Here is a 15,074-nt window from a genome sequence, read left to right as displayed (position 1 = left end):
TCTTTTCAATCTGGTCTAGCTCCTCTTCCATTTCCTTAATCCAGTCTTTAACTATAAGTGCTTCTCTAGTAATCTTAGGCTCAAATTCAGAAATCATGCAAGAGTTCTCTTTCGCCTTTCTTCTTGTGAGTATCCCTACATCTTTATCTCCTATGATTTTCTTCGGATCATGATTTAGTTTCACATATCTAGGAATAATTTTAGCTAGTTCTTCTTGCTTTTCCTCTTCTTATTCTTCTCTATATTCTTCTTCACCTACAATAGCTTCTACCGATACAGGAACACTGAGGTCTTTGCTTGATTCTTTATTAACTAGTTCCCATAAAGCTACACCCAGTTCATCTTCCATTTGCTCGCTGCTGTATCCTCAGGTTTATCAGGGTTATCATCAACCTTGACATTGATTCTCTCAACAATTTTTTGAGTTCTGTTATTTTAGCATTTGAGAGATTTAATCCTAGTGGAATATCCCAAAAATATTCCTTCATCACATTTAGCATCAAACTTGCTCAGATGCTCACCTCTCTTGATATAACACTTACTACCAAATAATTTAAAATAACTCACAGTGGGAGTCTTCCTGGTCCAGTACTCATAAGGGGTTTTATCTTTACCTTTCTTGATGAGTACCTGGTTCATAGTATAGACTATAGTGCTCACCGCTTCTCTCTAAAAAGTGTGAGAAACCTTTCCTTGGATCAACATTGTTCTGGCCGCTTCAACTACAGTCCTATTAATCCTTTCTTCTATGTCATTCTATTGTGGTGTCCTTAGGGTAGACAACTGCCTCTTGATATTGTTCTCTTCATAGTACTTGTTGAATTCATCATAAGTGAATTCACCTCCTTGATCATTTCTTAGGAATTTTATCCTTTGGCCACTTTCCTTCTCTACCAGTGCTCAAAAGGCTTTGAACTTTCCAAATGCCTCAGACTTGTCTTCCAAGAATGTGAACCAAATCATTCTTGAGCAGTCATCAGTAAGAATCATAAAATACCTATCTCCCTCAATACTTCTAGTTTTCATTAGACCACACAGATCAGCGCACACAAGATCAAGTAAGTTCTCTACTAAAAAAGACTTACCTTTGAAAGTTGAGGAAGACATCTTCCTAAGTTGACATTCTCTGCACAAGGAATTCTCTGGTTTGTTCAGCAAAGACAATCCTCTTAATGCCTTGATCTTACTGGCTTTTACAATATTATCAAAGTTTATATGAGAAAGTCTCCTATGCCATATCCAGTTGTCATCAAACTTAGCCATTAGATGCATATGATGGTGGTGTTGTCCGGTTTTGCAATGATGCACCATGTATGATGAAAGGTAAAGGATCCATCTCACTAAATGGAAAGAGCAGTGCGGGTGATGTCTACTAGGTAGAAGGTCTTAAGCATAACCTTTTGAGTGTTTCTTAGCTAAATGACAAAGGACTCACTTCGGAGTTCAAAGGTGGAGTCTGCAGTATAATTGGAAAGAGTGGTGAACTTATTGCCACTGATAAGTAGACCAAATGTAACTTGTTTCAGTTGAATGCAAAGATTCGTAATCAAATAATCCACTCATTAGAGTTTTCAATGTGAGAGACAAGGGCTTTCTTGTCAAACACTTCTTCCTTTACAACTACAAACACTATGTCCTCATTCTCTTCATCCTCAGATTCTTCATCAGTAACACCTTCATCCACTGCAACAAGAAAATTTCTTCTTCCTCCTCCTTTATACTTTCTAAACCTCTCCGGTTTATCCTTATTATCATTGTTAAGACAGTTAATAGCTATATGTCCTATCTTATTGCTAGAAAAACATTTTAGACAAAGCTTACCTCTATATTTACCGGTTCCTTTTGGAAGTCTTTTATCAAGAAGAGCTTCAAAATCCATCATAATCTCTTCATCATCCATATCTCTGTATTGCCTGGATTCATAATTGGTACCTACTTCTTTTCCTTTTCTGATGGTGCAATGGATTCTCTAAAGGCTGACTTAGTCTTCTAAATACTTCCATCATAGTTATTCAACTCATATGCAGTCAACTTTGCAATGATAGAGGGAAGGATACCTTGGTTTTGTCAATAGACCTTAGCTCCTCAATAGAAGCAAATCTGATTGCATAGACCAGTAATAATGATCTCAAAACTTTACTGACAACAGTGGCATACAAAATTGTTCCACCAATGCTTTTGATATCTCCAACAATAGTCTTACTGATGAATAATGATGAACACCAAATATCCTAATCGGTACTAAGAGAGGGGGTGAATAAGTACAGACAAAAACTTTCTCAACAACTTATCAAGTTAAAACAATACCAACCAGTTGTCTTCATCACTAGACTTAACCATGGCAATACTGGTTCAACACAGTAAGACTTCACACAACATAAACTGATAAGTCTGATCACTTCAAATACATTCAATACTTGATAACAACTTCACCCATAAACATATGCATGTGGTGTACCAGTAATGCCATAACCTATTAGCTCTGCATGCATAATCACTAAAACACAAAATACTTAATCATCACATGAAAAACGCACAACTCATGACACACAGTTTTTTCATGTGGAAACCCAAATGGGAAAAACCATGGTGGGGACGAATACCCACAAGCTTGTTTTGAACTCTTTTGAAGCTCGCTCTGTTAGGAGCCTAGTCCGGTTAAAGACTTTACAATAAGGTTTTGTTAGGAACTGATCCTGTTAAAGATCATCCGGTTAAGGGATGGCTATATACCCTGTTAAAGGTTGAAACCTTGTTAAATTTTACCTCGCTAGAGGATTTGAAGAACTCAATGATCTTGAGTCACCCAATTAAAGGATTTATAATAAGACTGTTAAAGCTACCCGATAAAGGGATTTTCCAACTATTGAAATGGTTAGAAGACAACAGGTAAAAATCTGATCTGACAACAACACTACATGCCAAGGCAGATCCTTTTCATTTCCTCTCTTCTGCAATCACACTCTATAGTTTTCCTCTTACTAGTCTAGCAAGTATCTCATCACTCAGATACACACACAACACTTGCCAACAACAAACAATAACAAACATCATCGATCTTATAGACAACAATTAGGTCGATAGCATAAACCCTAAACCCTAAGAATTTAGGTTTACAATACAGGCGATCCAATCCTGAGTGTCCAAACACTTTGCATAGAGAAATACAATCTTAAATAGATCACAAGACAATTTGCATCATTCATTCTTCACCGCATATGGGATTTAGTAACCCATCATGCTCTCCTCTCATGCCGGCAAGAAGAATGTTCATTCCTAGAGGTAGACTTTTAATGCAAATGATCTTCACATGAAAGATCCTCAAGGAAATACTTCACATGCACAAAGCTGATGTGGCACCTCGATCTCATTCACATCTCTTAGCTAAGTCATCACATGATGTCTTCAATTGCATCACACAAGCTGGTTTGCCAAACCGGAAACCTTATGGCTAAGACTACTAACTGGTAGTCACACTTAGTGAAATCCTGACATCGGTGCACTACATATCTTCATACCGGTTCACCGTCTTCTTCCAATCTGCATACCGGTTCACTTTCACTTATTGACATCAATGACAACATGCATTATCATCATATCATCATGTTGGTTCATCATATGCCATCAATATCCAACAATATCCCCCTTTGGCATTGATGACAATACTCAGTGTAGCATTGCAACTATAGACATCATAGACCACTGTATCTGCATTAACAGATATCTTCTCCCTATACATCATATATCTTCTCCCCCTTTGACAATAATGCCAAAGTGGAGGCACAAGCTTCCATTCTCTATTATGCTGCTCCCCCTATGGAGTAGCATCCTTCAATACATCAATCCTGAAAGATTTGACATTGTAGTTCCTGACTGATGTAGAGCACACAACTTTAGTTGACTTCATGAAGGGGCAGAACCCCTAATTCACCTCTCAAATAGGTAAATATAGTCTTCGGTAAGGGCTTTGTGAATATGTCTGCTAGCTGTTCCTTACTGGAAACATGTTGTAGTACAACCTCCTTATTCTGAACTTTCTCTCTCAAGAAGTGATACTTAAGCTCAATGTGTTTAGTTCTAGCATGCAATACCAGATTCTTAGAAATATTAATTGCACTTGTGTTGTCACAAAATATATTCACCGGTTCAGATACAAGTACTTTGAAACCTTCCAATACATGTTTCATCTAGGTTGCTTGAGTGTTGTTCATAAATGCTGCCACATATTCTGCTTCAGCTATAGACTAGGAAATACAATTCTGCTTCTTACTCGTCCATGATACTAATCTTCCATGGAGAAAGAACACTCCACCAATTATGCTCTTCTGGTCATCCACATTACCTACCCAATCAACATCGATATACACTTTGAGATTGAAGTCACCATTATATGGATACCACAATCCATAGTCAATTATTCCTTTCAGATGTCTAAGAATCCTCTTGACTGCTACCAAGTGGGATTCTCTAGGATATTTCTAAAAATGAGCTACTATGTCCACTGCATGAGCAATATCTTGTCTATTGTGCACCACATAGTATAGCTTACCGATCATTGACCACTACTCTTTCTCATTCACCAACATTGAATCATCTTCCTTACTCAATTTGCAGCCAGACACCATTGGTATACCAACCGGTTTGCTCTCCTCCATGCCAAAGATCTTCAATACCTCTTTGACATACTTGGATTGGATAATAAAGATACCCTCTTTCATTTGCTGAATTTGTAGACTAATGAATAATTTTATCTCCCCAATTAGAGACATCTCAAACTCTTTCTTCATTACATCTCCAAATGCATGGCTCATTTCATCATCTCCTCCAAATATTATGTCATCTTCAAACACTTCACAGATCAAAATTTGATCACCTTCTAATTTCAAGTAGATGTTGCTATCCTCACTTGTTCTCTTAAATCCAATCTTCATAAGATGAGAATGTAATCGCTCATACCATGCCCTTGATGCTTGTTTTAATCCATACAGGGCCTTGTGTAATCTATACACCATGTCACTATCTTCTGATAGGGAAAACCCATCCGATTGCTCTATATATACTTCCTCTACAATGATTCCATTCAAAAAGGCAAACTTCACATCCATTTGATAGACCTTGAATCCCTTAAGTGCTGCAAATGCAAGTAGCATTCGTACACCTTCTAGTCTAGCCATAAGAGAAAAGGTTTCTCCATAGTCTTCTCCCTCCTCTTGAGTGTATCCCTTGCATACAAGCCTAGCCTTATTCCTTATAACTGTACCTTCTTCACTTAGTTTATTTTTGAAGACCCATTTGGTACCAATGACATTCTTGTATTTAGGTCTAGGTACCAAAGACCATGTTACATTCTTTTCAATCTGATCTATCTCCTCTTTAATAGTCTTAGGACCCAATTTAGAGATCATGCAAGAGTTCTCCTTCACCTTTCTTCTCGTGAGTATCCCTACATCTTTATCTCCTATGATCTTCTTTGGATCATGATGTAATTTCACATATCTAGGAATAATTCTAGCTGGTTCTTCTTGCTTTTCCTCTTCTCCTTCTTCTCCATCTTATTCTTCTTCTGTCATAGCTTCTACTGGTACAGGAACACTGAGATCTTTGTTTTTTTTTTTTGTAACTAATTCCTAGAAAGCTATTCCCGATTCACCTTCCACTTGCTCATTGCTGGTTCCCTTAGATTTCTCAAGAGATTCACCAACCTTGACATTGATGCTCTCAACAATCTTTTGAGTTCTATTATTATAGCACATTAGGGTTTTGCTCTTAGTGGAATATCCTAGAAATATTCCTTCATCACATTTAGCATCAAATTTACTCAAATGCTCACCTCTCTTGATATAGCACTTACTAGAAAACACTTTAAAGTAACTCATAGTGGGAGTCTTCCTAATCCAGTACTCATAAGGAGTTTTATCTTTTCCTTTCTTGATAAGTACCTGGTTCATTGTTGTGTGGGGGAAAAAGTGACACTAAGCAAACATGCCCTAATCTCACTTTCAACCACACACTTGTGGAATACGAAAGAGCCTAGAGGTATCACACAATTGGCTACTTCTTTTTGTGGAAGAGAGAGCCACGGGCTACCTATTAGGATTTCTATTCCTTTGTTGCAATTGAAAGATAAAATGATGCAAGTTCAATCCCTAACCCCAAAGTGCAAGTATGAACTAACAACAAGGTTGCAAAATTGAACTTAAACAATGGAAGGCTGTAAACACAAGGACAAGACAAGAATGCAAATGCCTACCCAGAGTTAAAATCTGAGTAAAAATGTTTGGGATGGAGGCGTAGGCGCCACTGTCCTGATTCTGCCCCTGAAACTGCTCTGGAAACTGCTGTTTTGCAACCTGGAAAGCTGTCAAAAATGCTGAAAACTGTTGCATGACAAAAGGACCAAGGCACCTAGCACCCCTGTCCTGGTCTTTTGCTCTAAAACTTGGTGCGAAGTTCTGTCTCGGTCTGCTTCTCCCAGATCTGTAACTTGCGGCGTCGTCCGAATTCTGAAACCTGCACTTATATCTGAAAAGGTGTGGTGGGCGGCTATATAGGGTTTTGCCTTAGTCAAACCCTCACTTTGGTGATTTCCACCTCCACAAATAGCCAAGTTGTATTGTAAAAGTAATGTGTGTGTGCAAGATCTAAAATGCAAGTAAGCAAACTAGAGGAACCTAGAAAGTAAACCCTAATTGCTTGTAAATGATAATGTAAATGCTCTAAATCAAGATGTAAAGAGATCTAAAGCATGAATACAAGTGATATAATGAGGCTTATGCAAAGACATGAAAACAACATGAAATCATACCCAACCCCAAGGGAGGGGTACAAGCCAATCTTCAATCGGTGATCCCCTATTGCTCTTCAATGTCTTTAAAGCCCTAAATGGATGAATGAAATTGATGAATGCTTGATGGATGGATGTTGAATGTTGTTGAAGTCTTCAAAGATCTTCTCTTTCGCTGCGTAGAAAGTCCCTTGAAACCAAAAATCTGGATCCTTTCAAATGAAGAAAGAGAGCTCTTATATATGAAACCCTAGGTCTTAATTCCAACTTTTGGCCAACCTAGAGATTGAATCTCTCGCCAATTTCTTGGGGTTAAGCTTTATTTTATGATTGGATCGCGCTCCTAAAATTTTGGGAAAAATGTCCGGGACCATGTGCACGCCGGGCGCCATGGTGCAATTGAAAGATAAAATGATGCAAGTTCAATCTCTAACCCTAAAGTGCAAGTATGAACTAACAACAAGATTGCAGAATTGAACTTAAACAATGGAAGGCTATAAACACAAGGACAAGACAAGAATGCAAATGCGTACACGAAGTTAAAATCTGAGTGAAAATGTTCGTGACAGGGGCGCGGGTGCCACTGTCCTGATTCTGCCCCTGAAACTGCTCCGAAAACTGCTGTTTTGCAACCTGGAAAGCTGTCAAAAATGCTGAAAACTGTTGTCTGACAAAAGGACCAGGGTGCCCAGTGCCCCTATCCTGGCAGGACCAGGGCGCCCCATGCCCCTGTCCTAGTCTTTTTCTCTGAAACTTGGTGCGAAGTTCTGTCTCAGTCTGCTTCTCCCGGATCTGTAACTTGTGGCGTCGTCCGAATTCTGAAACCTGTACTTATATCTGAAAAGGTGTGGTGGGCGGCTATATAGGGTTTTGCCTTAGTCAAACCCCCACTTTGGTGATTTCCACCTCCACGAATAGCCAAGTTGTATTGTAAAAGTAATGTGTGTGCAGACCTTGTGTGTGTGCAAGATCTAAAATGCATGTAAGCAAACTAGAGCAACCTAGAAAGTAAACCCTAATTGCTTGTAAATGATAATGTAAATGCTCTAAATCAAGATGTAAAGAGATCTAAAGCATGAATACAAGTGATATAATGAGGCTTATGCAAAGACATGAAAACAACATGAAATCATACCCAACCCCAAGGGAGGGGTACAAGCCAATCTTCAGTTGGTGATCCCCTATTGCTCTTCAATGTCTTTAAAGCCCTAAATGGATGAATGAAATTGATGAATGCTTGATGGATGGATGTTGAATGTTGTTGAAGTCTTCAAAGATCTGCTCTTTCGCTGCGTAGAAAGTCCCTTGAAACCAAAAATCTGGATCCTTTCAAATGAAGAAAGAGAGCTCTTATATATGAAACCCTAGGTCTTAATTCCAACTTTTGGCCGACCTAGAGATTGAATCTCCTGCCAATTTCTTGGGGTTAAGCTTTATTTTATGATTGGATCGCGCTCCTAAAATTTCGGGAAAAATGTCCGAGACCATGTGCACGCCGGGCACCATGGTCCCAACAACTTTTCACCAAATTTTCAGGGCCGTCGGATATGATGATTTTAGAGCGAATCCCGAAGTTACAGCTGATTTCGAGATGTTTTGACCCCCGAAATCAAGCCCCCCAAGTTCAAAATAGGACCTAATTAGGGTTTTTGATTAAATGATGTATTGGAAGAATAAAATGAAAGGGGCACACTTTAATGAAAGGGCCCAACTTTATGATATGGGAGATGATAAAATAGGACCTTAGACCTAATTAATTTGATTAATTAAGTGCTAAAGGAGAAATGCAATGCAAAATGCAAACTGCGCCAAGGTGGGTGCTAAACTAGGTGTGAAATTATACTACGTACAATTTACGACACTACATTTAGCCCCCACTTTAGCGGTCATATGAACACTACATGCATATGCAAGCTAAAGTAGAGAAAAGTAAACATTATTTGAAAAAGGATATATCCATAAGTCTGTCGAACGAAGCCCCCAGCGGTATCTATAGTACACAGTTAGGAACCGCACCCTACAAAACACACGTTAGATCACAAAATCACTTAATGCTTACTAAGGAAGGTGATGAAAATTCGAGGGTAGCTATATGCCCCCCCCTATTTTGGCTTGCTAGTTTTAGTGAGTTGAAACAGGGTATCATGTTTACCACTTCGAATTGTTAAAGAATATTGATGACAAATGCTCACAAGAAGATTTGATATGAGATCAAAAACTAATGGAGAATCATTTGGTAAGAAAGAGGAATAAATCTCAATTCCAACACAACAAAGAGTGTGAGGATTTGAGAGTTCTCTAACATGAGATGAAGGATGTAAATAGAAACAAAATGCAAAGAGAAGAAAAGAAAGGAAAAAAGCATGAATACACACATTGGTGATCCATGAGAAGAATAGTGAGAGAGAAAACATGGACTTCTCACCTCTAGATCTTGTCTAGGTGATCCATGGGAAAAATGACATGGAAAACTAGCCCCTAGAGTCTGTCTAGGTGATCCATGTAAGGGAGGAGACTGAGAAAGTCTAGCCTTATGCCGCTAGTTCCGCTCAACCTCGTGCATGTGTGTGTAAGGGAGGTTAGAAGAACCTCATAGGAGTCTATGCTCGAGTATGCTACAACCTGTATATGTATAGTACAAAAGTGTGACATCTTGTTCTAAGAGTCTGTGCTCTGGTTCCGAGAATAATCACCTTGCATAAAAGAAAAATGGAGACATCTCGCTCTAAGAGTCTGTGCTCTGGTTCCGAGAATGACCCATTGCTCAAAAAGTGTAATGTTTATGTCATAAGCAAAGTAGAACAAGGATACCTACCTTCATCACAAAAGAAGAGACCCCAAAAATGCAACAATGTCATAGATCCAAGCAAGAGAGTTTTGCACTCTTTAAGCAAGGATAAGATAGTTGAAAAGGGATATCTTGTAGTATGTGTAAAGGAGATCCTTAGAGGAGAAGAGATCTTTGTACAAAAGACACCTATCCCTGAGAGGAATTGTCTTAGACAAATATAACATCTTCTAGAATAAGACAAAGAAGAGAATAAGAATGCAATACTTCCTTCTTTTGCGAGGTGAAAGTGATTCTTAATGAAGGATGACGCTCTTTTTAACCCAATTGAGAGAGTGAATTCATTATGGATGTATTTTACCAAGTGCAAAAGAGGTTGTAGTCAAGGACTTACACCTCTTGTAAGAGAGAATCCTTGAACAAACAACAACAAATGCATACAAGGAATAACATCAAGTAATAAAGTTCACACCATCCACAAAATAGGAAAAAGTGGATCCTTAGATAAAAATAAGAAAAGATCATTGCCTCCCAAGGATAAGGTCAATGAGAAGGACTTACACAATCTTCCAGGGAGAGATTTAGACATAAACAAAATGTACTACATACTCACATGAGTTCATGCAAGAAAGACATTAGTGTATGTAAAATTCTCCTCACAAGAAGTGGGTAGGGTAAGAAAGAGAATACACATCTTCTCCCATATCTAGGAAAAGAGGATTCTAAAGAAAAGATGATCAATATTTCCACACTATTACCCCAAAGGGAAATTTTAACCATAAAAAGAAGAGATGTATGAAATCACTCTTGTCCCCATAGGAACAAGAGATAACATAGAAAATTAAGCTATTATGTTGCTTCAAAAATATGATTGCACTTGAAATTGTACCATCATGAATGACAATGAGCCCCCAGTAAATGAGCTACCAATGTCACATAATGATGAGCAACATAATAGCCATTAATGTTATTTAAAGACATGATATATTGAATGAGGTATTTGAATATGACTTGCTGAATGCTCAACTATAAGTGAGATCAAAAACATGTATAGAGTGATAAAAATTGAAGAAGAAAAGTCACAAGAAATCTTAGAAGAGGGATGAGTGTAATTTATTAGAGCCTTATCCCTGGAGGAAAGGACTTTATGATGAATAGGAGATAAAGATTCATAAGTGGATTTAGAAATTTGAGGGGATTCATAAAGAGATTTGTTCATCGCCAATATTTCCTTATGAGGGGAATGAGAGTTGATAGAAGTAGAAGATGATTTAGTTGAAGTGAGATCATCATTACTACTAAATATAGCATTCACACTGAGAGATGGTCTTTTAGATGCTTTGGTGGGCTTAGAAAGATTATATCCAAGTCCAAATGAATATTCATGCATGTTATGTTCTAAAGGAACTTTAATTCCTTGTTCATTTGCGCCACATCCATTTCCACTATAGCCACTCTTAGCCAAAATATGAAAACCACGACCATAACGATTAGCCATTTCAGAAAGAGAAGGATGTTTTTCATAAGACAAAGAATCAAATTCTTCCGAATTAGAGGTGTGAGGAGAAGAAGTTTGAGAAGCAGCCACAAAATTATTGCTCATAGGTTCAGGTAAGACTGGTTGATCTCTAGTTTCTTCCTTCTTTTTAGCTTTAAGCTCTCTAGGAGGAACCCTATACTCACCTACAAAGGTGGGATTAAAATCAAGAGATCCCCAATCATTTTCTGCGAGAACCTTCTTAGTATCAAAAGCCTTTTCATGTGTAGATTCAAGTTGAGAAGAATCTTCTTTAGGAACTTCAGACTCATCCAAAGAATTTTGATTATAAGAGGGTGATGATTCATCCATAGGTACCTTGTTTAACGAGTCATCACTAGAAGAGGAAGGCTTAGAAGAACTCCCTTTGGAAGTAGATGTTTGCAAACAAGCTTGAAAATTAGTATCACCTATCAAGGTATATGTCTTATTGTTATAAATGAATTTAACTTGTCTATGCAATGTAGAGGGGACAACTTGCATATTGTGAATCCAAGGTCTCCCTAATAACAAGTTGTATGTTAGATTTCCCGACATAACATGGATAGGAGTAAGCAAAGTAACAGGTCCCACTGTGATGGGTAAGGTGATAATACCTAATGAAGACTTAGCCACATTATCAAAGCCTCGAATGGGATGAGAGTCAGGCTCAATAAGAGATGTATCCACATTCATCTTATGCAATAGATTAATGCTACACACATTAAGGCCAGAACCATTATCTACCAGTGTTCGTCTTATAGCAGTGTCATTTATGATAACCACAATCATCAAGGGATCATATTGATGTTGAATTTCACTAGTAGGCAACTCATCTTGAGTAAACACAATTTGAGCTTTAGGATTCATCACAGAGTTAACCAAAGACACTATATTACTAGATGTATTAGGTGGAGGAACATTCAAATCTTTCAAGGCATCTTCTAACATTCCATGATGAGCGGAAGAAGTTTGGATCAAATCCCAAAGGGATATCTTAGCAGGAGTAGTTTTAAGTTGTTCTATGAGATCATATTCCTTACCAAGAACTTGTGAAATACGAGGAGCTTGAGGAAGAATAGGTTGAGAAGGAGGAAGTGAAGTTGGGATAACTGGAGGAGGATTAGGTTGCCTATTGTTTCTTGTGTTATAGGTATGGGCAACTGCATGATAACTCTCTCTAGTCAGTTGCTTAGCATACTCATAAGGGCTCTTAGTAGAATAACCTCCTTGCACAGTAATAATAGGTTTCTTAGGAGTGCAAAAAGAATCATTAGCATAACCACCTTGAACCACTAAGATAGGCTTATTTAAAGGTTGAGAATTTTGAGAAGGACAAGCACCTTGGACAGTGAAGAGAGGTTTGTTAGGTGTTTCATTTACATGTATCAAATTGATTGAGGATGGTTTAGAGGAATGAACAAAAGTGTTGGAAGAATTGTTGATAGTCTTCTCTTGCACTAAAATCTCATCACGGATTAAATCAATTTTACGAGAGAGACAAGGGGTAGGCATTGATGTTCTAGTAGGAAAAGTAATACTAGGAAAGGTCATATCATCCTCTATCATCAAAGGATCTACATGGGGAATAAACTCTCTAGGAGAAGGATCAACATTACTCTCTAAAGTCTCACTTTTGAGAGGGAGATCTTTGAAAGAGATGTTAACCATCTTGCTTTGAACTAGGGTTTCCTTATGAGTAGAACCAAGTTGAGGAGAGGGAGATGCCTTATTTTTAGAGGGAGAATAATTGAGATTCAAGGAAGGTGAGAAAATATCAAGGGAGTTTTCAATCTTGATTTCATCCCCTTTGGCTAGGGGTAGAGAATAATCTATACCTTCTTCTAATGGTTCATCCCAAATAGTGAAGTTGTTGAAAGGAATGTTTGAAGTATTGTCAATTTCGGGAGAGGAGATAACATTGTTTATTAATTCCTCATCCTTAGGAGGGAGAGCATCAATAGATGTGTTAAACTCATCCTCTTTCCTCAAAATATGTTCAATATGATCTTTAGGGGAGAGAGAATTAAGGAAATTGCTTATTATTTCATCTTCTTTCTCTAAGGGATGCTTATGGGTAAGACAAACTTTAGGAGAAGGGTAAGCATTTATCATTAATTCGTCATCTCTAGTGAGAATTTTGTTGGAAAAGGAAATGCCATCACTAGGAAATGTAGGGATAATGTCATCTTCTTGCACAAAAGGATCCTCATGAAGGGAGTGTTTTTTAGGAGGAACATGAACATATTTCTCCAAAGATTCATGCTTAGGAAGGAGATCTTTGAAAGAAGTGTTCATAACCTCTTCTTGCACTAACATGCCCCCATTGGAAGGACCAACTTTAGGAGAAAATAAGTCAATGTCCATCAATACCTTTTCACTTAGAGAGGCATCATGTAGGGAAGGTGAAGTAACATTAAGAAAGGTGTTTATGATATCATTCTCTTCCTCTAGGATAGCTAAATAGGAAGGGCACATTTTAGGAGAATTGTCAAGATCACTCTTAAAGTCTTCATCCTTAGAGCATGGGAGAGTCTCAAAGGGATTGGTAGAAACTCTTTTAGGCACTAAAATGTTGTTATAGATGGGGGGAGGTTCTTTAGGAGAAGGAAAAATTGAAACAAGGGAAGCTAACCCATTATCACATCTAGGAAATGAATGCATCATGACAACAATTTTCCTCTTTCAAATGATAACACATGCAAAATAGAAGGAAATGTTTAATTTTAACCAATGCAAGCACTTAGAATGTAGAAAAATGAAATTTATGATTCAAATGAGTTCCTAAATCAGATTTGAAATTATTGATCCCAATTAAGCTATCCACAAGTTCAATTTTGAATTGAAAAATTGGGGTTTTAGCAAAAATTTCCTCTAAATTTTTAAATCTTGCAAGAAACTAAAACTTGTAAATGCAAATTTGAATTTGAAATAGCATAAGAACTCAAATTTGAAAACATAAATCAGAATTAGAGAACATTGGAGTTCACGTCGGGTTCACCAAAATGTGTGGGGGAAAAAGTGACACTAAGCAAACATGCCCTAATCTCACTTTCAACCACACACTTGTGGAATACGAAAGAGCCTAGAGGTATCACACAATTGGCTACTTCTTTTTGTGGAAGAGAGAACCACGGGCTACCTATTAGGATTTCTATTCCTTTGTTGCAATTGAAAGATAAAATGATGCAAGTTCAATCCCTAACCCCAAAGTGCAAGTATGAACTAACAACAAGATTGCAGAATTGAACTTAAACAATGGAAGGCTGTAAACACAAGGACAAGACAAGAATGAAAATGCGTACACGAAGTTAAAATCTAAGTGAAAATGTTTGAGATGGGGGCACGGGCGCCACCGTCCTGATTCTGCCCCTGAAACTGCTCCGGAAACTGCTGTTTTGCAACCTGGAAAGCTGTCAAAAATGCTGAAAACTGCTGTCTGACAAAAGGACCAGGGCACCCAGTGCCCCTATCCTAGCAAGACCAAGGCACCCCACACCCCTGTCCTAGTCTTTTGCTCTGAAACTTGGTGCGAAGTTCTATCTTGGTCTACTTCTCCCGGATCTGTAACTTGCGGGGTCGTCCGAATTCTGAAACCTGCACTTATATCTGAAAAGGTGTGGTGGGCAGCTATATAGGGTTTTGCCTTAGTCAAACCCCCGCTTTGGTGATTTCCACCTCCACGAATAGCCAAGTTGTATCGTAAAAGTAATGTGTGTGCAGACCTTGTGTGTGTGCAAGATCTAAAATGCAAGTAAGCAAACTAGAGCAACCTAGAAAGTAAACCCTAATTGCTTCTAAATGATAATGTAAATGCTCTAAATCAAGATTTAAAGAGATCTAAAGCATGAATACAAGTGATATAATGAGGCTTATGCAAAGACATGAAAACAACATGAAATCATACCCAACCCCAAGGGAGGGGTACAAGCCAATCTTCAGTCGGTGATCCCCTATCGCTCTTCAATGTCTTTAAAGCCCTAAAT

Source organism: Cryptomeria japonica, chromosome 1, assembly GCF_030272615.1.
Source record: "Cryptomeria japonica chromosome 1, Sugi_1.0, whole genome shotgun sequence".
Taxonomy (NCBI): domain Eukaryota; kingdom Viridiplantae; phylum Streptophyta; class Pinopsida; order Cupressales; family Cupressaceae; genus Cryptomeria; species Cryptomeria japonica.
Note: the sequence above shows the minus strand (reverse complement) of the source record.